We start from the raw sequence: 27,098 nt of genomic DNA, 5'->3' as shown, positions 1-27,098 counted from the left end.
ATATGAAGGAATTATTGCCTCTATTTGTACCATGTTAACTGAATATTTCCATGCATAGCAAGCTATGGATGGTAATTTATGTATATATTGATAGTATTTATTTAATTTGAGGAAAGCTTCCACAATCCATGGTTTATTTTTCGAATATGGGGTTTTCTTTTCTTCTAATAGATTTGATATTTTTTGTAGTTTGATAATTAAAGTTGAATTAGTTTTACTAAAACTGTTTAAGATAAACTTGTTAGATAACTTTGAGATTTCCAGTTGGATAGGTAAACAATTGGCTTCTTCTAGTAACGCTATTTTCGGGCAAAATTCAGGTTGCGAGAAAATAATTTTGGCAATTTTATATAAGGTTTGTTCTATCTTGTTATAAAATTTGTTGCTTATATTGTAAAATATGCTACCATATAAAAGTTTTGCTTGACTTACTTGTTTTAGTATTTTAATTAAAGTAAGTGGGTTTATACCCCACTTTTTTGCAGCTAGACATCTTAAGAGTTGTGCGTGACTTTCTGTACTCCTTAATAAATTTTGCATTTGTTCATTCCAACTAAGTCTCTTATCAAAATAAATGCCTAGTTATTTAATATGAGGTTCCGGTTGTAGTTTAATATTGTTATACGTGATCTGATGTGGAGGAATGTGTTTTTTACGTGAGAAAATTATATATTTTGTTTTTCTCCAGTTCAATTCAAAGCCATTGTTATGCATCCAGGAAACCAGTAAATTTAAATTTTATTCTGCAATTTTAATTCCTTTATCTATGTTAGAAGCAATATTACTGAGTAGAATATCATCAGCGAATGATATTATGGAGCTGTCCTTCCATGTCATATTTATTAAGTCCAGCATATATATATTAAATAGTACTGGGCTATGTTTACTTCCTTGTAATAATCCTGAAGATGTTTCTCGAGCCTGTGTGTATGTATTTTTAATCTTAATGAATACCTTTCGATTAATTAATGTGTTGTGTACAATTCTTATGATTTTTCCTGGAATTTTTAGGTTAGCCATTTTTCGAATTAAGATGTCCAAGATTACATTGTCATATGCCCCTTTTATGTCGAATGAAGTTACTACCATTACCTTCCTTGTAATGAAAGTTTTATATATATATATCCAACGTTAATAATCCTAAAGCATCGTATGTTGATTGTTTTTTCCTAAATCCAGTAATGTTATATGGAAAAATTTGATGGTCTTCTAAAAACCAATTCAGTCGATTTAGTATCAGATTCTCAAAGATTTTGTATGCGCATGGTAACAATGCGATAGGTCTGAAGTTTTCAGCTGGTTTTACTGTTTTTTTATTTCGGAATTGGAATTATAAGTACCTTCTTCCATTCCTTCGGAATGTTACCAGTGTTCCAGATTTGATTATAATAACTTAGTAATAACTGAAGTCCTTTTAATGGTAAGTTTTTGTAATGCTTATATCTAATGCCGTCAATTCCAGGCGTTGAGTTCCGATTTATATTTCTTAAAACTATTTGTAATTCTTTCATACTAAAGTCTAAATTTAATTCAGAACAGTTATTACTGAATAGGATGTCTTTCACTAAGATCCGATCATTATTCACTGAACAAGGAGTTAATTTTTGATGGAACATTTCAATCCAAGTTGAATCTTGTAGGTGTAATTGGGTTTCCCGATTATACGGGTAGTTTTTGAATTTTTTCCAAAATGCCCAAATCTTGTAAGAAGAAGTACGTAACGTTAGAGAATCGCAGAAGGTTTGCCAGCTTGATCGTTTAGTTTGGTTGACTATTTTTTTTAATTCTGCTTTTTTCTTTTGATATTCGAAAAATAATATTGGGCTTTGATTGTTAGTAAAGGCTTTAAATGCTGCTTGACAGACGTTAGCACTTTGTTGACAAGTTTTGTTCCACCATATGGGTTTTCTATTAATATTTGAATTATTTTTGAGTGTTTTATTACTTTCTTTTTTCTTCTGATTGTTTAAAGTGTCGATGTAGATTTTATAATTTTGAATATATCTGATGTTTTAGTTGATAAGGTGATTTTGTCATCGATGATTTTCTGGTATTCCTTCTGATCGAAGTTATAATACACTTGTTGAAGTTTGGAACCTGATTTGTTAATTATTTGTTGTGGAGGCTTGTCCAAATCTTTAAAATAATGAGTTTTCAAAATTATGGGAAGATGGTCACTGGTGCACGGGTGATAATAAGTGGACCATTCCGTCTCTATGTAATGGGTGTATTTTGTCAATGTTAAGTCAGGAGCACTGTAAGAGTTTATACTTATACGAGTGGGAGATCCATCATTCAAATATATAAAATTCGAATACATCATTGCTTTCATTAATGCTTTAACTGATTTATCATTTCTGTTTGAGCCCCAAATTTTGGCATTAGCATTATAGTCCCCTATTATGTAGTCTAATTTGTGATTTGGGTTTAGTAATGAATTCCAAAAACTTAGTTCCGGTTGAATTTTTGGAGGAATATATATATTTAACATTTTAATATTAATTATTATTCCTATTGTTTGAATATGAGGATGATAGTTACTAAAGTCTAAAAAGAATGCTTGGTAATTAATATTCTTTTTAATACAAACTGCTATTCCTCCATATGAGTCAAAGCGAAGTTGATTTACACAATTATATCCCTTTAGAATTAGCGGAATTTTGGAATTACACCATGTTTCCTGAAGGAAAATGATATCAGGTGAAAAAATATTTATAAGTATTTGAAGATAGTATCCCTTTACGTAAACACTTTGAATATTCCATTGTAAAATTTTTAACCTATTATATTCTGCCTTATCCATTATTATGATTTTTTTAAAATCTAAACAAGATTGAATATTAGTGAGAATGGTTTCTAATTGAGGGTTCTGAAGCATTGCTAGGCGATAATACAATATTTATATTTATTTTTCCTTCTAAATTATATTTATTATTAAATCTTTTCTTCTTCCTTTATCTAAATTATTAGAATGAAATAGATTACAGTTACTTCTCTTCTCCTCAAACTTATTAGATAACTAGATATCTGATTTATTTTCTTCAGGTTTTATATAATATAACATCAATAATAAGAGTACAACGGATAATAAATATCATTTATAAAGATAAATTACTCTTTTCTTCCTCTTATTTGCAATAGAAGTATTAATATATTTTACAGTCGACTTCAACTTTTATGAACAAGTCAACTCCATAAAGTGTTCCGACTTCCCATTTATCTGCACATTAAATAACCGGTGCAGATCAGAATTAGTACAACCAAACTTAATAAGAATAAGAATAATGGTAATAAGGAACAGAACAAAACACAATTTTAAATAAAATTAACACAATACACACAACAATATAACACGGTCAAAGTGATCTGTTACAATTATACCCCCTCTGAACAACACATTTATCTATGCGGCGTTGGAAGCTTTCTACAACTTGGCGTAACGTATTCCCTGGGACATTGCCGACGGCAGTTCTGATGCGATCCTTCAACTCAGGAATGGTGGCACAACGAGTTCGGAACACTTCTTGCTTCAGGTAGCCCCAAAGGTAAAAGTCTACTCATGAAACATCAGGTGAGGGAGGCGGCCAGGAAATGTCACCAAAACGGGAAATTACTCTGCCTGGAAATGTATGTTGCAAGAAATAAATGCAAATTCTGGCTGTATGCGAGGTCGGTCCGTCTTGTTGAAACCATAATTGTTCCACATCCACATCGACAATACCTAACTGGGGAAGAACGAAGTCTTGCAGCATCTTTTGGTAGCGTTCACTGGTGACAGTTACAGCTACACCGCTGTCATTCTCAAAGTAGTAAGGGCAAATAATCCCAAAGGAAGCAACTCATTTTACAGAGCACGAAAATTATGGCTTCAACACGGATAGTGCTCATTTTCGATCATGTTAATGTGTGTCTCCCCTTCTCGTCCCCCAAGTGTCGGGGCTGAAAATTGATTTAAACAGCACAAGAACTTTAACTGTTCATCTGAAGTGTCATCTGATCCGTTCATCTGAAGTGTCAGCGTTCATCTCAGCGCCCCCAAAAATATGGATTCGGCACTAACATAAGTTATTTACGATAATTTTTAATCTCTTCCTCCCCTCCCCCAAATTGAAGGTTTGAGTTTGGATTAAAATGGATCGAAAGTATCACTGTTTATGTAAGAGACCCAGAAAACTATAAATTCAACACTGATAGTGGCCATTTTGGATCATTTTTATATATCTCTTTGTCCCCCTCCCCCAAGTGGCAGGGCTGATTTTGGATTTAAACCGGATCGGAAATGTCACTGTTCATCTAAACGGTTACGAAAACTATGGGTTAGACACTAATAATGGTCATTTTCAATCATTATGTATAGTTCCCCTTCCCCCACCGTCCTACAGTACACAGAATTAGAATTGTCACTGTTAATCTCAGGTACTCCTAAAACTATGGATCCGACACTAATATTAGTCATTTTCGATCATTTTTAAATGTTTATCGTCAAAGAGAATAGCCTAAAGCAATCCCCGCCCCTATACTCATGTATGTTGAAAATTTGATTTAGACCGGTCAGGTGGCTCAAGAGTGATGAAGTCACAAAAGCATTCATTTTATTTTATTTTTTACATTATATTTCCCCATCCCTCTCCCGTAAGTTGGCTGGTCAAAGTGAAACAATAAAAAAGCACCCTATGTCCGACCCTCATATATGTTGGAAATTTGATCGAGATTAGTTAGGTAGTTCAAAAGTTATTAGGTTTTATTAGTTTTTATTTATACGTCCCCTACTCTACCCCGCCCCTAGGATTTACCGCAAAAGTGAAATTACAAAAATCTTTCCAAATACAAACTTCATGTATCTTGAAAACTTGATTGAAATAGGTCAGATAGTTCAAGACTTGTTATATTACAAAAACAATCACACTCAGCCTTATATAAATTGAGTTATATATATATATATATATATATATATATATATATATATATATATATATATATATATATATATATATATCCCCCTCTTTCCCCACTATGTTGCTCCGTCAAATTTTTAAATGACAAAAACGATCCCAGGTCTCAACCTCATCTATGTTGAAAATTTGATCAAGATCGGTCGAGTGGTTAAGGAGCTAATAAGTTTTATTTATTTGTTTATACACCCTCTCCAACCCTTAGTTTTAACATCAAAGTGAATAGCCTAAAACCGGCCCAGCCTTGAAACTCATCTATGTTACAAATTTGATGGAGATCGGTGGGGCAGATCATGAGATTTAGAATCACAAACATAGTGATTTTCAATTATATATTATTATATCAACATTTTCCCACCCTTCGTCTCCATTAAAGGTCTCAAAACGAGGATTTTTTCGGAAAATTCCACAGATTTTCCGTAATGTCCCGTTTCTGGTGTATGATATGGGCATGTGAGATATAACCTGTGAGATGGTTCTTTATTTTTAACAGAATGAGGTATGAATCATGATCTAGGGACAAATAGTATATCTTTAGGCATTTTTACATCACGTTATATATATGGAGGCTGCTAATGCTCTGCGACAGGCACTGTCTCAGAAGGGCGACGTCATGTGTATAACGTTTCATCTGCAATAAAAGGTTTCCTCTACCCAAACTTACAACAGGGGAGGCATACTACAAAAGGCAGCTATGGGCATTTAATCTATAAATTCATTATTTCAATACTATACTGCGTTCATGCATGTATGCCATGACAGCAGGGGCGTCATTTCACACTTTGCTTGAGGGGGGCAAAAGCACACCGATATAAGACTTTTACGTTTTGTACTAGTATATTAGTAGACAATCGATTAAAGTATATGTATTCCTCAAACTCTTGGGGGGGACAATTGCCCCCTCCTGCCCTCCCTAAATGACGCCCCTGCATGACAGCTAAGCATCTCGAAGCAGTCAAGAGATCGGGTCATGTTTCCTAAAGTTTTTGGAAACCAATGCTTCCACTACCTCGTTAATACCATGGTCTGATTTGTGTGGGGGCCAAAATAGATATATAAAATTAACACTTATGTGGATGTATATTGTCCATTGTGAAAGAATTCCAGTAAACTCATAACTCATCTTTTTTGTGTTTCTGGACATAGTTATTTACCTAACGATAGAGGCTTTGCAGATTTCGAGAAATATCTTGGCAAGCGGGAATCTGTTTACTCTTTCAAACATTATTGTGAACTCCTAGGTGACCTGCAATACAATAAAACAAGGAAGAAGGGCAAAAATAAAGTGCAGTTTAAGGTTATTGAGATGAAAAATAAGGATTTCGTTTCGATCTGTCAGATGGAAAAAGAGTATAATACTGAGAAAAAAAGACACTGAAGGACAGAAAATTTCTCGGTGAAAAATACGAGAAATTGACATTGAGAAGGCTAATCCAGGATTGGTCTATACTTTCAACAAAGATGTGCCCTACTCAGTTGTAGATTTGAGGAAAAAAGTAGGTGGCCATACAGCAAACATCGATTACACCCAACTCAAAGAACTCTATCTTCATGGACATCCAATTAGTGTTAAGAAGGAAAACGACTTGTTAGGTCTTACCAAATACATCCCACTCATCTACCATTTATTTTACACAAATTTGCTGTCAGTGGAGCAAGATAGTGCCGATATGGACATTCATGATGATTGTAGTGATGACTAGTATGCTGTTGCTGACTAGGGGAAGCTGAGTAAATGGGCATGTACCACAACACTGGATCAGTATATTTTGTTATTATAAACAATATAATATTTATTAAGCTTAATATGTATGATTCTTTATTCTACCAGGCTGTAATGATTACCGACACATAACGTATATGAAACTATGCAATATTGTGGTTTCAATTCATAGATGTTATGTCTCGTTCAAACAAAGTGAACCATGTCTAGTTACACGTTGAAAGTGTTCTACTAAAGTGAACTATGTACATAAATCATCTTTGTCTACATTTCTTTCACTACTAAATGCTTTTATTTTTAACATGTGTCACATACTAATGTTGAAATCTCTTATCTAATTTGTCCGGGTTTACAAACAACTTGTAAATATGGACTTTAATGGTCTTCCACTTTCCGCATTCCATCTCTTTATATTTCTTTTAACCGTCTACTTTAGCTTCAATGAAATACGTGGTGTGTTAACCAAAAAAAGAAACATTACACTGTTAAACAGAAATAAGTGATTTTTGGTGTATTGGGCATAGATCTTTATCGGAAGATAAAAAAAACTTTCAACATGTTAGGAAAATAGAAGAAGAAAAACTTCGTTCAACTTATTCACCTCAATTCTTACAAGTACTTTTAATTTTGTTATTTGGAACAATAATTATCAAGGTTCAATTACTATTCTCTTAATTACGTGAAAGAATCAATCACAGGACATTTTCAAATTACAATTTATGGTAAAACTAGTTTAAGTGACTGAATTTGCTTTGTCTTCCACTCAGTTCTGCTACAGTGATTGGGAAGTAAGTCGATGGTAATTCTTTCAACAATTTCATCGAATTTTTAGCAGAAGGGGACCAGAATTTAAAAAAAAAATGTTTTGGCAATTTCCCTTCTCATTAAGTTAGTTTAGGTTAGTTTGGGGTTATGTAAGTTTAGTTTAAATTGCGTTTTGTTAGATTATGTTAGTGTACGTGTCCAAAACATAATTTCGCTTTATTATAATTATTTGATTAGTTTCGGGTAATAGTATACATGAGAACGCCGTGATCTGCATTTCTTCTGTGTTCTATTACCACCTCTACATGAAATATCATAAATTTTCTACGTAGTGCAATAGTAAGAAGTATCGGGTTAAGTTCCAAAGTTGGGCGTCCGTTTCCAGCAAAATGTTTAAAATTTACAGGAAAGATATTGATAATTTGATCATTTGTGTGCTTGATAATATATAAGAGTCTCGAAAATTATTTTTGTTATATATAAGCGGTTATAAACATGGGTCTATACGGCGAGCGGAGGGAACTACTTCGCGCAAGGTAACCGAACAGTTTCATTGTGGGAAAAATACGAGCATTTATGTTATCAACATGGCGAATGTACAAGGGCAATGAACTAACAGTTTTAAGATTTGTGAAACAATACGTTGATAACGACCAAAATGTTTTGAAAGTTTGTGAAGAGCATGGATTAATGAACATAATAACAAACTCTAGAAAGTGTGCAAAGGAGATAACAGCGAAAAAACGTGGAGAAAGCGGACGCCCAACTTCGGAATAAATGCCGAAGTATCCATGTGCACAAGACATGCCATATGCGTTAAATTACCCCCTCCCCCCACACACATATAGTCATAGATAAAGTACAAGGGCACTACACATGCAGATATAAAGTACAGGTACGTTCTTTTTTTTCGTATCAGTCGATAAGTAAATCAAAGTCGCTTTGTTATCCCCTTGGCAAGTTCGTAGATATTCAATGAATAGTCCCTAAAAGTATGAGCGTCAAGCTCCTTCGGGAACTGACGCGGATTTACGTATATTATATCCTAGTTTCGTTTAAGTTAGGTTAGATTTAGTTATGTTGTGTTCGGTCTAAGTATTTGCATCTTCCATTTGTGAACTCCTTCTGATTCTGATTTTTTATTTTTTTACGTATTTCTGGATACTTTCTGTTAAACGTTTTCTTCCTATTGTCATCTAAATGATTTGCGATGGGTGACACCAAAATGTCTCACTTCACCTAGATAAAATTCAAGGTAGTCATTAAGCTAATTGTTGAGAAATTTGAACTTTTTTCTTTTTACCATTTAGGTAGAAATATCTTTCCGATTGTACGAAATGGAAACAACAGTTCTAGAAGCACTAGCGGACTTGTGCTACAGTGTTGCCACTCTTGATACAATTGTACCAGAATCAGCCCGTTGGTACTATGCTGGCATTTTCAGTCCCTTTTGTGAAAAAGTTGGTACAATTCTACCCAATTCAGTACCACTTAACAAATACTTGTCACAGTTTCAAAAGTGTCAGTAAAACATCTCACGTTACTCATACTATGTGTTGGACTCTTAAGAAATGCTGTTGATCATTCATTCTGTGACTTTGCACCGCATAACAGAGCGAACTCTTTTTTATGGAAAATTCATAATTCGAACTATACCGGGAAACAAATGACGCTAGATGACGCAGCGCATGAAGGAGACGAGAAATAAGCAGTTTGGTGGAAATTTTAGCTTGAAATATTAAAAAGAATGTAGCACACGCACGTTGAATCAAGTGTTGCATATTCTGAAGAAGACCAGGGTGTGATCAAAAGTTCATAATTTATGTATCGTTGCAAAGATGCTACACCAAAACGATAATAGCACCAGTGCCGTGCCGTCGAAAATCAGCGCCTGGGGCGAGTATATGTATACGGCCGCCCTGTACATAGGACTGAGGTCCATAGACCAGCCGCGAAGCACCACCAGGGTTGGTGTAAATCGTAATAAACTTTTTAAAAATCGACCCTGCTTTTTCTTCATTTGGGCCACTTTTTATTACGTTTTCTTTCCATTTTATATATATCTTTTGTTTTTTCTTTCGATTTTTCTGCCTCCTTCATTCAGCGTCCTGGGCCCTAGCCCCGCTCGCCCCTCAATGGGACGGTACTGAATAGCACGAAAAACATTGAAGAAGTTGGCGGCTTACCCGGCTAAATTGTTTAATAGTGACGCCATATTTGCTAATATAAAGATACGCGAACATTTCTGTATTTTATAGATCTATATCGACTAGTTGTAACCAACTTTATATATGGGCCAAAAGTTAAATCAGGGACGATCATAAGTGGGAAAACATATTTTATTTTTTGACAAAAATTGAATTCAGCACTTTTTGTTTCAATTTTGTACTATTTTTCAGCCCACTCCAGAGCTAGAACTGTGGCAACACTGCTCCCTGGCTTCTGTGGCAACACTGTTGTGCTAGGTTCGTATGATAAGCACGATTGCTATCTAAACGTGCCAGGGCAGGTTCAGGTGGTTGAATCCGTGCGCTAGCGGAGGGTGTGTCAGAAGGGAGCATTTGCATCAGTGGTGTTGAGTACAGGCATAAGCAAGAGTAGTTAAAGGACATGTGTTTGACAATGATACAAGTATCAATAATACTTGAAATGGTTTCATAGTATAACGCTGAACATAAAACATTAAATACAGCTTCTGTACACTGTGCTAAAAGAATTCACCGCTGGTGAAATAAAATAGAACGTAATGAAGCCATCTTTCATACGCAGTAACTTATTTTTATCCACCGCAAATCAATTGTATTTCCTAATGATTTTACACTAGTAACCCAAGATGTTTAAACCTAATATACATCTCTATTACCTCGTTTTTAATTGTGCAGCTCGCAGAAATTTGTTCATTATAAATATGTACTTTCATGCAAAGAATTGAATTTTACCTGAGAATCTTTAACATCTTTTTTAAGGCATGCCTTACATTAATATGTGAGATTCACTTTAGGGGGACTGAGTGTAAGTGCATCGGGAGCACATATGTCATGAAAACTGTGGCGTATAAAATACGAATTGACATAAAACAGAATCAAGCTTTTGCTACGTACCCTATAAAAAGCACGAATGGTTTCCATTTGATTTCCTCTAGAAGGGAAAAGAGTTTCAGCTAAGCGAACTTTTGCGTCATGTTGCATAGTGAGGCATCAGGCGCGTGATGCATGCTTCATACGCATATAAATGATATTAATGGAAAACCCTTTGAAATGGTATAAAAACCCATACCTTGTGTGTGCCTCAGCTTTGTAAAGCTTCTATAGTTATGCTTGAGCACAATGTACCCTGCCTTCACATGGCACTTTAATTCATGATTGGTTGCATAGTCGCTATTGTGTATTAAGAAGCACGCTTCTACCTGTTGTTTCGGAATTGTACCTTATTATACACATGAGAAATTCCTTGAAATGCTAATGTTGCTTCCTTTACAATGTTCAGTAGTTCGGTTTTCTGTTTCATTTGCTCCTGATATTTTATTATCATAACACTGATTTCCAGGAGTTTCATTTAGGGTGGCAGGAGGGGGCAATTGTCCCCCCGAAGGTTTGAAGAATACATATACTTTAATCTATGTCTACTAATACTGGTACAAAACGTGAAAGTCTAATGTCGATGGTGCTCTTGTCCCCCTCAAACGAAGTCTGAAATGACGCCCTGCTGAGTTCCAGGCCCGTTGCCAGCCCAAAAATTTAGGGGGGCCCGGTAGAAGTTAGGGGAGCCCGACCCAATCATATTATACTTCATCACCATATTATAGTTCATTTGCAAGGTTACCGTGAAATTTTATGGGGCCCGGCCCCCCTTGCCCCCCGTGGTTACGGATCTGCTGAGTTCCTACTCTTCGTTACCTTTTTTCGAACTCTATCTACTTGATTCTGTTACCGAACACTTATATGGTATGTTAATTGAGGCCTCTAACTGGAACAATTTGCATTCTTTTTGGGTACCTTTCGATCATTATATATCACGATTTGCAACACGGCTTAACCCTCCAGTAGTCGCGCCGCGGTCAAAAGGACCGCAGGGAAATTATTTTTGATCGTGTGTCCATTCTGTTTGTCCGACAGACTTCTCCGTCTAGCTAATCTTCCGCCTCACCTTCCCGAACATTCCTGCTCAATCACGCCGTTATCGGTTGTTTAGTTTAACTACTAGTGATTGTTTAGTGATTCTGCGGTGCTTTCCACCGCGCGCGACTAACCGTGTAATGTTTTTTTTTTCAGTGTTTCACTCTGCACGTGACCTTTGCTTTGGAGATTTTTTAAGCTTTATAAATATAAATATTATTTTAATTAACTGAAGAGAGGTCGACAGAGTTAACAAAGTGATACCAAGTGTGAAAAAAGAGAAAATTAGAAATGAACAGCTTAAAAGAACGGAGGGAATTGTTAGGAATGGACTATTTGGATAAATCAGCCGAGATGATCTCATAACAAATAACAAGGATCATAACACACATACACACACACACACACACACACACACACACACACACACATATATATATATATATATATATATATATATATATATATATATATATATGAACACGAAAGGTGAAGTGAGGAGCCTGCGAGCGAGTCTGAAGATCTTAAACCCAGAAATGACCAGCGATTCCCCGAATGTAGTCAGAGCAGGAGAGAACGAAATAAGCGACGACGAAGTGTAGAACAGTGTAAATTTGAAGATAACCTAAAATAATTCAATGTAGTGCTGTATAGGTGGAGTTTCAAAATAACAGGACCGTAAAATAATTCAATGTAAATTTGATTTGATTTCTATTTAGTGCCCTTTTCAGCATCAAGGCTATGTAAGACGTGGATCTACTGCTTAACGTTTGATCCGAACCACATGAGCTCTCACCGGGAATCGAACCCGGAAGTCCAACGCAAAAGGCATGTATTCTAACCGATTAGCTACGAGTGAGCTGTAATTGAATGTAAAATGCGCTGTGAAGCTTTGTTTTAGTGTTATGTTTATATAGTACATTTTTTACTAATTTACTATTGCATTTCTAATTTTAGACGAACTAGAGTTGACAAGAACAAAAGAGCTTCATCAGATTTAGAATTTTCAATAAAACCAGTACGTAGTTTTCTATCTAAACAAATACGTAGCGAAAAGAAATCATTTTATTCCAAATAAGAAATAAAAAAACAGCACATGACTAATTGTAGGTTCCTCTAATAGTTATTACTGTAAAACTTATAATAATAAAAATGTTATTCCCTCTTGATCAGAAAATATATAAAATTACGTTTATAATACAAGAAAAATGTTTAAAACGATATTTGCAACACATTATGTTCGTGCGGTCCTTTTGACCGCGCGCGACTACTCGCGTTACTTTTTCAGCGCGACTTCTGGAGGGTTAATAAGCCTTGAGTGTTTAACAGTGCGTTCTTGTCCTTGGAATGGTAGAATGTTTATTATACAATCTCTTGGTTTACGTATGTTGTTCCTGATTTGAAATAGAAATTCATATTTCGCACTTAAATTTTACAGAACTCTCCCGCCATAAAATATGAAAGCACAGATATAAAATAAAATTTTATTCACAAACTTTAAGTAAAGCAGAAATAATGTAAGCGGAGTTCTTTATACCTACCATAATAATACAGGAAATTGGAGACATTCAACATAAGAACAGATTCGTAAAGTCTATAATAAGACAGGGATTCATACAAACAACGTTTATTACAAGCTCATTTATAGTGTAATATTTTTTCCATTGTTGAGCGAAAATTATGATTCAATGACCATATCAACAAACTAGCACAAAAATAATCAGCAGTTGAATCATGATAAAGAACAATTGAGTTGATTTTTTCCCTTAAGTGGTTTGTATTCCTACGAACTGCGTTGCCTCGTATCAGGTTAAATAGTCGTATTTATGCAGTTCTTCTACATTGCCAACGTCCAAAAGCTTATCATGCATTTCTGTAGAGATAATATATAGACCTAGTGGTGCCCTTCCCTATGTTGCTTTGTTGATTCGAGCGTGCTCTCGATTTTAGCGTTCGATTCGAGATTTCCATTGCGATTTCCGCAAGTTTTATTCAGCTGATATATATAAACAAACAAAACGCACCTATTAGAGCTCCATTTGCATACAATGTACAAGCGTCAGATAACCAAAATTGTGTTAGTGTATCCAATTCGGTTATCGGTTTTCCATCCACTAGTGTGTGAATGAATACATAAGTAGAATAAAATTAAACTATGTTTGTTATAAAATATGGACATGCATTTTAGCAGACGGTTTTATCAAATTGAAAATTTATATTGGCATTAGCTGGGGGTTTTACCAAATTTTGACACATTTTTTACATTTTCAGGTTATCGTAGAGCTTTGTATTTCTTTTAGCAAACCATGTACTAAATGAGGAGCTCCATTACTACTTGCAGAAGCCAGGGAGCAGTGTTGCCACAGTTCTAACTCTGGAGTGGGCTGAAAAATAGTACCAAATTGAAACAAAAAGGGCTGAATTCATTATTTTATACCATCGAGGGTAAAAGTGTAGGGGAACGCGGGGGGACGCCGTCTCCCCACTTTCAGAAAATATCTGTGGCGTCCCTCACTTCTAAAAAATTACAATGGACAAAGATAGGCACGGGGAACGGCGTGACGTCATGCACCCCCTACTTTTTCAGATCTACTTTTACCCCTGAGTGTAATTCATGGCTCTATAACATACAAGTAACGGATGTAAAGTTCTATACCACTCCCTCCATTTCCAAGAATTTAAATAAAGAAAGTGTGTTTTTTTAAATAATTTTTTAAAACATCCAAATAGGAAGACTAAAATTTCTACCACACTGCTCCTTTGTCATCTTCTTCATGCGCAGCGCAGATGCGCTCATCTAGCGTCATTTGTTTTCTGGTACAGTTCGAATTACGAATTTTCTACACAAAGTTCGTAGCGTTATGCGGTGCGACGTCACAGAAATGAATGTTCAACAGCGTTTTTTTGTCAACACACAGTATGAGTAACGAGAGATGTAGAAAAAGTCTTGCTGACACTTTTGAAATTGTGAGAAGTATTTGTTAAATGGTGCTGAATTGGGTAGAATTGTACCAACTTTTTCACAAAAGGGGCTGCATATTCCTCCGTGGTACCAACGGGCCGATGAATGACAGAAAGGGCTGAATTTGGTACAATTGTACCAAGTGGGGCAATACTGCCAGTGAGTGCGCCAGTAGGGAGCAGGCGAATCAGCAAAGGAGGGTCTACGCACAAAACAGGATAGTGGAAGAGCACTTTTACACATACAATATTTAACTAGCCCACCATATGTGTACTATGAAATTCTATAGGTGAAATACCATATGAAATATTTTTCGCGAAGGAATGAAAGTGTGAGTATAAGTAATTACTGTCAGTGTACAGCGTATTGAAATGAATTTTGAGTGATACTGAAAGTAATGTATAAGTTTGCTCTTCCACTATCCTTGTTTATTCGTATATTTTCCGCCACTGACAGGTCTTCTCCGTACACACATACCGCTCGGACCCCCTGCTGCGCTCCTGCTCTGGCTTGGTTGCATAGAACTTGCGCTTTTCAGTGCCAACCTAGAACAAATTTATTCCTGTTTTATGCACTATAGTGTTTATGCCATACGTCCAATCCGTATTACACAGAGCCGTCCTAAAGTCAAGGTGGTAATGGTGGTTCGAAGTAGTAATGGTGGTGCGCATTTAATGCATGCTGTGCTAAATGAAATAACTAACTAACTAACTCTGTGGCCTATGGAACCCGGAGGTTCAGTGCCGCGTTCACAAAAGCTCTCCACTTACTTCTATCCTTAGCTAATTGCATCCAGTTTCTACTTTGTATTCCTATCTCTGCGAGATCCATCTTAATATTGTCCTCCCATCTGCGCCTAGGTCTTCCTAATGGTCGTTTTCCTATGGGTCTACCAGTCAAGACTTTGAAAGCGTTTCTACTTTCTTCCATTCTAGCTACATGACCTGCCCACCTAAGCCTCCTAGACTTGACGACCATAACAATGTTGGGTAAACCGTATAAACTATGTAGTTCCTCGTTATGAAGCTTCCGCCATTCCCCATTCTCGTTCCTCTTGGGTCCGAATAGTCTTCTCAGGATCCTGTTCTCAAATACTTTCAGTCTATGTTCTTCCCTCAGACTAAGCGACCATGTTTCACAACCATACAGAACAATAGGCATGATTATCGTTTTATATATTTTAAGCTTCAAATTCCTCGGCAGAATTCGCGACGACAAGAGATTTTGAACCGAATAGTAACACGAATTCCGAGCTTTTAGTCGACATTTAATTTCTTCGTGAATATGATTTTCGTCTGTTAATATTGATCCTAAATATTTGAAAGTATCCACTTTATCAAAAGTATTATTTAATATTTTAACGCCTCCACAATTTGCCGTATTACGGTCCCGACGCACTTCCATGTACTTAGTTTTCTCTGCATTTACTTCCAAACCCATTTCCCTGCAAGCGTTTAATAAGAACTCTGCATTTATTGCTACTGTTCTCCTGTCATACCCTATTAAATTTACATCATCAGCATATGCCATAACCTGGTGAATGCCGTTCAACTCTAGGACCTGGTTGCTATCTTTGATTTTCCTTATGGCGTATTCCAGCACAAAGTTAAATAATAATGGCAACAACGCATCTCCTTGTTTCAGGCCATTTTCGACGTGGAAGCTCGTGGACAAAAATTTTCCTACCCGGACATTACTTTGGGATTCACTTAAACATATCTTAATTAATCTAATTAGCTTTCTCGGTATTCCAAGTTCAGTAAGAACATTGTATAATGTTTCTCTCCTAAACGAGTCGTAAGCCTTTCTAAAATTAATAAGTAGTTGATGTACCGGGATATTGTATTCCCACTTCTTTTCGAGTATTTGGCGAATGGTAAATATTTGGTCGATAGTTGATCGATTTCGTCTAAATCCGCACTGATAATCTCCGATAATTTCATCTGCATATGGGGTCAATCTTGCTAACAGAATATTTGAAAGGATTTTATAGGATGTTGACAGAAGAATAATGCATCGATAATTATTACAGTCAGTTTTGTCGCCTTTCTTGTGAATTGGAACAATGATTGATTCTTTCCACTCTTGTGGCAATTCTTCCTTGTTCCAGGTAAGGAGAATGAGTTTGTGTATCTTGTTCCACAATTTTTCGCCTCCAGCTAAAATTAACTCAGCCGGAATTTCATCTACACCCGGAGATTTGTGTTTCTTCAATTTCTTTATAACTGCTTCCACTTCTATTCGATTGGGTTCTGGAATATACGGTTCTGCGGTGTGTATCTCCTTTTCTCCACGCACATTAGTTTTCGGCTGCATGTTCAGCAAATCGTCAAAGAAATCTTTCCATCTATTTAAGAGGCAATCCGTATCGGTGACAACTGTTCCGTCAGATTTCTTTAATATATAAGCACGAGGTTGATAGCCTTTCTTAAATTCGCTGATCCCCTTATACATGTCCCGAATATTTTTATTTTTAGTATTATCTTCAAGTTCCTTAATTTTAACTTTCAAAAAATCCCGTTTCTTTGTTCTAAAAATTTTGAAAGTTTCCCGCCTGATATCTGCGAAATTTTGTGTAGTTGTTTCATTCGGATTTTGTAGCCACCGTAATTTTGCCTGTTTTCTCTTCCCTGCTAGTTTAATGCATTCTTGGTCGAACCATGGTTTGTTCCTACGTATTACCGCATGTCCCAATTTTTCTATTGCTGAACTTTTAATACTATACATATATATTAGCTTCTCATGTATTCCAGCTTTGCATCTCTTCTGCTGCACAATCGTTATTGCCTTTAATACCTCTCGGAAACAACATCACACACAAACAGCTAATAGCCAAGAAGAACAAAACTTATAATGTGTAAACAAGTAAACATTGAAAAGAACAAAATTACGTTACAATGAAGTTTGGCTAGTTTAAGGTTGGTTAGGTAAAATTAGGTTATTTTTTGTAGAAGTATTAAATTATTAGTTTAGGCTCAAACAAAACCCGCTTCAACTACTGTACATACACATGTAGCGCTCAGTATCTCTGCAAATGATACAACGTACTTGCAAAATAATGAACACATTTATGCCATGTAAATATTCCACTTATTCTTATTTCTGGACACATTCTGTGACACTTTTTCCACTTTTGCTATCCTCACTTACTGCAACAGATCTCCACGCAAATAAATTTATCTACACTAAAACTCACTCCTCGGCAGTATATGGTGGCTAATCAAGAAACTTTTTCTCTCTTTTTCACTTTTCCTAGCATACTCATTCATTGGTTGTAAATCTTCCTGTAAGTTTTATCAAGCTGGCCCTCAGCAGAATCGTATAACACTGTCCATCTTCAATTAGTTGTAATAATGATAGAAAATGACGTGCCCTGCGGGACTGCTACAATGAAGTTTGGCTAGTTTAAGGTTGGTTAGGTAAAATTAGGTTATTTTTTGTAGAAGTATTAAATTATTAGTTTAGGCTCAAACAAAACCCGCTTCAACTACTGTACATACACATGTAGCGCTCAGTATCTCTGCAAATGATACAACGTACTTGCAAAATAATGAACACATTTATGCCATATAAATATTCCACTTATTCTTATTTCTGGACACATTCTGTGACACTTTTTCCACTTTTGCTATCCTCACTTACTGCAACAGATCTCCACGCAAATAAATTTATCTACACTAAAACTCACTCCTCGGCAGTATATGGTGGCTAATCAAGAAACTTTTTCTCTCTTTTTCACTTTTCCTAGCATACTCATTCATTGGTTGTAAATCTTCCTGTAAGTTTTATCAAGCTGGCCCTCAGCAGAATCGTATAACACTGTCCATCTTCAATTAGTTGTAATAATGATAGAAAATGACGTGCCCTGCGGGACTGCTAACAAACCATCACTCGCTTGATAATACCGCGTGAATTGAGGATTGAGCTGTGGCACAGAAAGGAACTACCTGGCTAAGAACCTGTATCTCGCGACCAGCGTTCAAGAACCTTCTAATGGCGGCATCCATACCACGGAACTGAACACGTCTGCCACGGTGGGAGACTCCTTTGTGTACCACAGCAAAATACTTCAATTACACAGTTTTGCCGAGGAAACGATAGCGAGTAAAGCCAGTTTAGAAACCCCGCAATGCAATGGCGTTAATTATATGTTTTGGTTATAGTTATGTGTATGACAACAAAATCGGCAGGGGGACCTGTGTTCTAGAAACCTACCCCTGACGCTTTGTTACAATACTACTGTTTCTCATTCCGGAAACATATTCAGCTTAGCCTTAAAAAAAGCATTTTGCTATGATTTTTTACAAATTGTATAAAGTCAATTTATAAAAAAAAATCTTTGAGTTTAAGACCCACGTTATGCCGACTAGGCTAAAAGAGAAATCGATAATGACAAATGAAAGAAATTGTTGAATGAAGAAGGTGAAAGGAAACGTGAGAACTCTGAGAAATCTACTCACCTGGTGTTTTTCCACCACAAAGTTCACTTGCCAGTAGTAGGGTTTGACCCTGGAATCCAATGAACTGGAGGTGAACGCTCTACCAGGGAGCCACCGCGACCCACCAAATTCAAAATAAGACAATCGGATGCCAGTGAAGTTTTAGTGCATTACATTCTGAAAAACGTACACGTAAAACAAAATACTTTACATTAAAAGACATTTTTATAAGGAATTAATTTCTACAGGCAACATAATTACATACAATGTAATACGACTGTAACTTAGGTTTACAAGAATATGATTACTATTGTAAAATCATTACAAGGGCTTTACGATGAATAAAACAAATGAGTGCATATAAAAATGGCCCTATTAGATGTTATTTTCCACGAGGGACTTATTTCTTCACACTGTACAGCCGGTGTAAAAAATACCCCACGGTATAATATGCCTAGACAAAAAGTACCCCCCAAAAAATACGGTCTCTTTTGATAAAAATTATAATCCTCATCTAAGGAATTCATATCTCCCATCTATATCAAAACAAATACACATTGTCGGTACATCAAAAGTGCCTTATTGTTAACACACTACATAATACTCAACAGGGGGGAATTATAGCATAGGCAATTTATACCCCCTCCATGTTTCATTAAATACTAGTTGTCGGTACATCAAACATAGCTTAATAATAACACACTGCATAATACTCAATAGGGCGGTAATTATTGCCTAGGCAATTTATACCTCCCTCCCATATTTCATTAAATACTAGTTGTCGGTACATCAAAGGTTGCTTAATAATAACACACTGCATAATAAAAAAACAGGGGGGTAATTATCGCCTAGGCAATTTATACCTCCCTCCCATATTTCATTAAAAACTAGTTGTCGGTACATCAAAGGTGGCATAAAAATAACAGAATTCATAACACTAAACAGGGAGGTAATTATTGCCTAGGCAATTTACACCTCCCTTCCATAATCCATTGAATACTAGTTGTCGGTACATCAAAGGTAGCTTAATAATAACAGAATTCATAATACTCATCAGAGGGGTAATTATTGCTTAGGCAATTGATACCCCCTTTTCATATTTCAATAATACTAGTTTTCGGTACATCAAATGTGGCTTATTGTTAATACACTACACAATACTCAATAGGGGGAAATTATTGAATAGGCAATTTATACCTGCTTACTATATTTCATTAAATACTAGTTGTCGGTATATCAAAGGTGGCTTAATAATAACAGAATTCATAATACTAACAGAGTGTAATTATTGCCTAGGAAATATATACCCCCTTTCATATTTCATTAAATATTATTTGTCGGTACATCAAAGGTGGCTTAATAATAACACACCGCATAATACTAAACAGGGAGGGGGTAATTATTGTCAAACAATTTATACCTTCCTTCCATATTTAATAAAATACTTGCTGTCGGTACATCAAAGGTAGCTTAATAATAACAGAGTTCATTATACTCAAAAGGGGGTAATTAGTGCCTAGACAATTTATACCCTCTACAATATTTCATTAAGTACTATTTGTCGGTACATCAAAGGTAGCTGAATAATGACACACTGCATAATACTAATCAGGGGGTAATTATTGCCTAGACATTTTATACCTCTCTACCATATTTCATTAAATGCTAGTGTCGGTACATCAAAGGTAGCTGAATAATAACACACGGCATAATACTCAACAGGGGGGTAATTATTGCTTAGGCAATTTATACCTGCCTCCCATATTTCATTAAATACAAGTTTTCTGTACATCAAAGGTGGCTTAATAATAGCACGCTACATAATAATAAACAGGTGGGTAATTATTGCCCAGGCAATTTAAACGTCCCTCCCATATTTCATTAAATACTAGTTGTCGGTTAATGAAAGGTGACTTATTGTTAATACAGTACATAATTCTGTACAGGGGGTGATTATTGCCTAGGCAATTTATACCTCCCTACCATATTTCATTAAATACTAGTTGTTGGTACATCAAACGTGACTTAATAATAGCACACTGCATAATACTCAACAGGGGGTAATTATTGCCCAGGCAATTTATACCTCCCTACCATATTTCATTAAATACTAGTTGTTGGTACATCAAAGGTGGCTTAATAATAGCACACTGCATAATAATAAACAGGGTTGTAATTATCTTCTAGGCAATTTATACCTACCTACCATATTTCATTAAATACTAGTTGTTGGTACATCCAAGGTGGCTTAATAATAGCACACTGCATAATAATAAACATTGTGGTCATTATTGCCCAGGCAATTTATACCTCCCTCCCATATTTCATTAAATACTAGTTGTCGGTAAATCAAAGGTGACTTATTGTTAATAGAGTACATAATTCTCTAAAGGAGGGTAATCATTGCCTAGGCAATTTATACCTCCCTCCCACATTTCATTAAATACTAGTTGTTGCTACATCAAAGGTAGCTGAATAATAACACACTGCTTAATACTCAATAGGGGGTAATTATTTCCTAGGAAATTTTTACCCTCTCCCATATTTTATTAAACACCAGTTGTCGGTACATCAAAGGTGGCTCAATAATAAAACACTGCATAATACTAAAAAGGGGGTAAATTTTGAAGAGGCAATTTATACCTCCCTACCATATTTCATTAAATACTAGTGGTCGCTACATCAAAGGTAGCTTAATAATAACAAAATTCATAATACTAAACAGATGGGTAATTATTGCCTAGGCAATTTATACCTCTATCCCATATATTTTTTTAAATACTAGTTATCCGTACATCAAAGGTAGCTTAATAATAACAGAATTCATAATACTCATCAGAGGGGTAATTATTGCTTAGGCAATTGATACCCCCTTCTCATATTTCAATAATACTAGTTTTCGGTACATCAAATGTGGCTTATTGTTAATACACTACACAATACTCAATAGGGGGAAATTATTGAATAGGCAATTTATACCTGAGTACTATATTTCATTAAATACTAGTTGTCGGTATATCAAAGGTGGCTTAATAATAACAGAATTCATAATACTAACAGAGTGTAATTATTGCCTAGGAAATATATACCCCCTTTCATATTTCATTAAATATTATTTGTCGGTACATCAAAGGTGGCTTAATAATAACACACCGCATAATACTAAACAGGGAGGGGGTAATTATTGTCTAGGCAATTTATATATCCCTTCCATATTTAATTAAATACTTGTTGTCGGTACATCAAAGGTAGCTTAATAATAACAGAGTTCATTATACTCAAAAGGGGGTAATTAGTGCCTAGACAATTTATACCCTCTCCAATATTTCATTAAGTACTATTTGTCGGTACATCAAAGGTAGCTGAATAATGACACACTGCATAATACTAATCAGGGGGTAATTATTGCCTAGACATTTTATACCTCTCTACCATATTTCATTAAATGCTAGTGTCGGTACATCAAAGGTAGCTGAATAATAACACACGGCATAATACTCAACAGGGGGGTAATTATTGCTTAGGCAATTTATACCTCCCTACCATATTTCATTAAATACTAGTTGTTGCTACATCAAAGGTAGCTTAATAATAACAAAATTCAGAATACTAAACACATGGGAAATTATTGCCTAGGCAATTTATACCTCTATCCCATAATTTTTTTTAAATACTAGTTATCCGTACATCAAAGGTGGCTTAATAATAACACACTGCATAATACTAAACATGGGGTAATTATTGCCCAGGAATTTATACCTCCCTCCCATATTTCATTGAATACTAGTTGACGGTAAATTAAAGGTGACTTGTTGTTAATACAGTACATAATTATCTAGAGGGGGGTAATTATTGCCTAGGCAATTTATACCTCCCTCCCATATTTAATTAAATACTAGTTGTTGCTACATCAAAGGTAGCATAATAATAACACACTGCTTAATTCTCAACAGGGGGTAATTATTGCCTAGGCAATTTTTACCCCGCTCCCATATTTTATTAAACACCAATTGTTGGTACATCAAAGGATGCTTAATAATAACACACTGCATAATAATAAAAAGGGGGTAAATTTTGCCTAGGCAATTCATACCTCCCTCCCATATTTGATTAAATACTTGCTGTTGGCATATCAAAGGTAGCTTGATAACACACCGCATAATATTCAACAAGGGGTAATTATTGCCTAGGCAATTTACACCTCCCTACCATATTTCATTAAATACTATTGTCCATTAGTCAATCTTTGTTTAACGTTCACTGTAAAACAACACTCTTCATTAAACTAATTATTGACAAGGGCACGCATCTGAGGGGGCAAGATGTGGTGTTCGCCGACCCTAGGAGGAAATTGTATTTGGAAATATTGAAAACTAGAATTTTTACATTAGTTATAGCAAAATTTGAAACTATAGATGTAATGTCCTTTATATTTGCTTTCCCTTCGAAAGCACAACATGGCGGCATTGATTATTGAATAGACAATTTTCCCTTTCCCATATTTTAATAAATACACATTGACGGTTCATCAAATTTTTTTTCTTTTTTTTACAGTAGTGCTGGGGAAAAGGAAGACCAATGACAAGTTCCGGTGGTTTTGTTTCTTTTCTTGGTCATGCACATCCAATTTTGATATTTGTATTGAACTGGTCCCTTGGTGTTGATCTTGCACACCCAGTCTTGGTTTCGGTGTTGGTCTTGCTTTCAGGAGTCTTGCGAGTCTTGCTTTGAAAAGTCTTATGCTTTGCATGAGGACGTTTATCAGAACGTAAAGAATACTAAATTCTGCAATGCGCCGAAATGACGGAAACACATTGTATATTTCAAAATGTTATATAGTTTACCTTCGTGTATGAATGGTGATAGTATACAATAGAGGAATGACCTTTTTTTATGGGTACCCATTCTTCACTATTAATAAGATAAATCGCTTTGTTTCTTAATCTTTTTACATTTTTTGTACTTTTTCAATTACCCACTGGTTTCGAAGCTGTGAAGGCTACCACTGAGACTCGTGAGAGAAAATCAAGACTGTTCAGATCTTGTAAAATTATTTTGAATGAATTGTAAAATTATTTTTGTGCTCTAAAGGCGTCAGTATTATTTTTTCAACCACGATTACCTCAACTTTGTTTTGAACAAACTTCTAATTAAATATTAAGAATTTGTTTTAGTTTCCAATATGTGCTCTATGGGACAGAAACATGGACATTATGAAAAAACGGTGAAATAAATTGGAGGCTTTCGAAACGAGGGCTTGGATAAGAAAGGAGAAAATTTGCTGTTGTGAACGGAAAGCAAATGAGAAAGGATTAGAAATAGTAGGAGTTCGGGAGAAAAGAAGAATTTTAGATCTTTTTAAGAGGAGAGATAGGAACTGTTTGGGACATTGGCTGAGGAGGAACTGTAGTTTGAAGAACGTGCTAGAGGGTATGATGGGAGGAAAGGGAGGGAGAGGGCGAAGGATACTAGATGAAGGAAAGAATTAAAACAAAATATTGCTACAAGACGAAGAGACAATTTTTGCACCACGGTAACTCGAAGTTTCTCAGTTGCAACAAGTGACCTTCCAATAATGACAGAATACCTGCGGTTATTCCTACTATCGTCTGGTGGTGATAATCTACTACTATCACTTATTGACATATCTGTTAAGTCATTTTCACTCATATTTTAGACACAAAATCTTGCAACCCAAGATGTTAATTAAAAAAATTAATGCACTTGTTTCGAAGCTAAGGAAACGTATGTATGTCTCTTAAGTATTGAATGAGAAAAATTTTTAATTAGGAATTCAGTTCCTGCTGGGCGGTTGATACTTTTCATCAGCAGACTGCCTGAAGCAATTAAAGGGTGAAAAACAAATCCCTGTTTCGCTATACTTTTTCCAGGATGAACCAACGTATCTTACCACCTCGAAGGTCAAAGTTTTAGTCAGGGATTTGGATTTAGAATTCTGAGCTTTCGGTATCTACGGCCATTTAGCCCGTCACATAAGAAGGATGACGTCCCTCGGCAATCATACTATTCGTGGAACGCGAAGGAAGAAAGGATTGGGGAAGGAAGTAAGCGGTCTGGGACCTATAAGTTAGGTACCCAGGAAACCCAGGAAAACCTTATTCACAATGAGAAAGCTTTTTACACCTTTTCGACCGAGTGCCCACAACGGGAGTTCCCCATAAGTAATCCTCATTGTTTTAAAACGCAGGAATGCATCGTAATCCAGCACCAATGACACACTTCTTTGTGTGTAACAAGCTTTCATTAATATGGCACATTTGTGGCTTGAAAATGAGTAATAACTACACAAAACGCGAACAAACGATTCAGAAAAGTCAAACTATAGATCTATGCTACAGGAGCAGATCGACTCACACGAATTGAGTAAACTACTGGTAACACATTCACTCCAGCGGCACTTTACTGATTCCAAGAAATTCAACTGAAAGATGTAATGATTTTTCCTCCTTCCGTTTTAAATTCTATAAGGAGAAATTCAACTATGACCGATACTTGTGCAAGACTCTTGGGCAAGAGTCTTTGTCTTGGTCTTGGAGGTATGTCTTGGTCTTGGTTTTGATCTTGCATGCAAGACTCCTGCCCAAACTGCAAGACCAAGACTCTTGCACTGCTCACTAATTAACATATTATAAATGCAATCTGTAGGGTGTTCTTATTTCTTGAGCAATTTTTACCCTTTCTGATAGTGTTTTTCACTCTAGTGTAAATTTCACTAATTCAGTCAATTACTTACATCTCCGTAATGAAGTGTTTTCGGGCAAATTCGGATACAATCTATTTTTTTACTTATCACGGTGTATGTAATCACCTCACAATGTTTGTTAGATTACTTAAATACACCATATGTATACCTCCATATATAGTTTTTATTGTGTTAATATAAAACTCCTCTGATTTTGTGACAATCCAGTAGGGGGCCTAAATATAAGCACAAAATGTGTAATGAACTTAGAGCGGAAAGTGCGTCCTGTCAGAGTTACAAGCGGCGCAATATCTGAAAATCTTAATTATAATTAAGCATATCTCCAATATTATAGGACCAATTCTAGTCGGGACAAATCGTCCCTTATGAACTAACTATGGCCAATTCTGCGGTAAAGGCGCATGAAATTGATTTGAGAAATTTGAGATTATCAAAACTTCTCTTTGAGGTTGGACTAAGTTTTGTGTTGTCGCTATGACGCTCTGAAGCTATGACTTTTGACTATAGGGCCATATGCATTTGTGTTTCTTATTTTGATGTGAGGTATAACTTCCCGAAGTTCGTGGCAGGAATTTTTTGACGGCCGATATACGGGAGCTGGACAAAAAATCTAAAACCACTTCATGCAGGACACGTAAGTTTGGCCCTCCACTGTACAACACGTGTTGCCTTTGCCGATCGTTTTTTGTTGCATGTGGACCTTCCTCTTCCGTCAGCAGTAACCAGTTCACCTGTGAGTGTCGTGGTGTGAAAGTGGTGAGGTAAAATGGGCGACCTGATAGACTTCCAAGGAGGTATGATTGATGGTGCTCTTCTGGTTGGAGCTTCAGTGGCAACAGTGGCGAACATTGTGGTGGTATTGAAAGGCACTGTGTCCAATGTCACGAGGGCATACACAATTCATGGGCAAACTACGTGTGCAAAGCAAAATAGTGGTAGAAAGACAATGCTGTCATATACGGCCCGGGGGCGTTAAAACGGATTGTAGCACCCAAAAGAAGACCACTGCAATGAAAATTTCATCTAAAATCAATTACGGCCTACAGAACTCGGTTTCATAGAAAGCAGTGCGACGGGAACTTCATAAATTGAAAATTCATGACAGGGTCGCTATCGCCAAACCCTTGGACACAGCAGTAAATGCGAAGAGGCGTATCCAGTGGTGCAAGGATCACAAATCTTGGACTCATGAACAGTGGAAACACGTAATGTGGTCTGACGAATCGACCTTCACCTGCTTTCTAACAACCGGTCGTGTTTGCATATGGAGAACACCGTCGCATGCGTATGATACAGACTGTCTGCTCCCAACTGTAAAGAATGGGGTTGGTTCTGTTACAGTATGGGCAGTGATATCGTGGTTTTCTGCAGGTCCCATAATAGCTCTGCATGGAATGATGAATGCTAACGTGTATGAG

At 36.0% G+C, this 27,098-nt stretch overlaps 1 protein-coding gene across 2 annotated transcripts in view; it reads left to right on the top strand.

The window, feature by feature from the left end:
* Positions 1 to 7,250: 7,250 nt before the first annotated feature.
* Positions 7,251 to 27,098, top strand: part of LOC145681642 (uncharacterized) — a 243,673-nt gene continuing 223,825 nt past the window's right edge. Inside the window, exon 1 of one of the 2 annotated variants that reach the window (XM_081753261.1) lies at positions 7,251 to 7,463. The gene's annotated coding sequence lies outside the window, so the exon portion shown is untranslated. Of the gene's footprint in view, positions 7,475 to 27,098 lie in introns of both variants that reach the window. The other variant, XM_081753262.1, reaches the window with a different exon arrangement.

This window comes from Thermobia domestica, chromosome 3 (genome assembly GCF_964235325.1).
Source record: "Thermobia domestica chromosome 3, izTheDome1.hap1.1, whole genome shotgun sequence".
Taxonomy (NCBI): domain Eukaryota; kingdom Metazoa; phylum Arthropoda; class Insecta; order Zygentoma; family Lepismatidae; genus Thermobia; species Thermobia domestica.
The sequence above is the reverse complement of the archived record's forward strand: the minus strand, read 5'-3'. Positions and strand labels throughout refer to the sequence as shown.